Raw genomic sequence first — 908 nt, forward strand, 5'->3', positions numbered from 1 at the left:
CCTAACCCAAAGGTTATCTCTATAATGAAATTTAAAAAGGCAATAAAAATGGGATAGTTGAAAATTTGACGAGAACTTGAACGTACAGAATTTAACCCGAAATTTTGTGAGATATTTTTGAGCCTAAAAGAGTTCGTACGAGAACTCTATTTCTTTCACAATTTTTCGAGAGCTTTGACTTCACTCGATTCATAGAGTTTGCACCTAATACCGGGTTAAGTACGCTTATTTTGGTATAAATGGCAATAGATGATAAACCGAACACACTTAGGCTAACTCTTTTTTTAAATTATTTTTCTTGTTTTCATTAACCTCTAGGAAACCCCCTCGAGCCTATTAACCGACTTTTTTTTGTTAATACCCTTTTAACATTTAACCCTTTTTCCTCTTGTTTAAATACCAACAAAATCAAAACGCACCAAAACTACCCGAAATAAGCCAAGGCCTTGATAAGTAAGCACCATAAACTTTCGAAATCATTTTTGTGCCGCTCTCAAAACAAAAAGAAAAAGAAAAACACAATAAAGAGCAAAAGGCATTCTCAAGCTCGACCCGAGCAATTTCGAGTTATATTTTACGAACTTACTAAGGCCAAAATAAAAACACGGTGCGATCATTAAAAGGGTGTTTAAACTCGAGTTTCTAAAAATTAACCACTAAAAAGCCACCCACATTACAACCCCCCTCCGGGTCCATTTTTAATATTGCCTAGACCATAACATAGGAGGAAAAACCCAGATGAAAATGCAAACTCAAAGTGACTTCGAGTAAGTGCAAAGGAGTGCAAAAACACCGACCCACCAAAATTTGAGCGTAAGAGTGAAATCCCTTGGTGAGGTGCTATCGGGTTCTCAAAAGATAATCGACCCCCGTTAATATTGCCTATTAAATTTGATCATGGATGTTTC

Source organism: Euphorbia lathyris, chromosome 2 (assembly GCF_963576675.1).
Source record: "Euphorbia lathyris chromosome 2, ddEupLath1.1, whole genome shotgun sequence".
Classification (NCBI taxonomy): domain Eukaryota; kingdom Viridiplantae; phylum Streptophyta; class Magnoliopsida; order Malpighiales; family Euphorbiaceae; genus Euphorbia; species Euphorbia lathyris.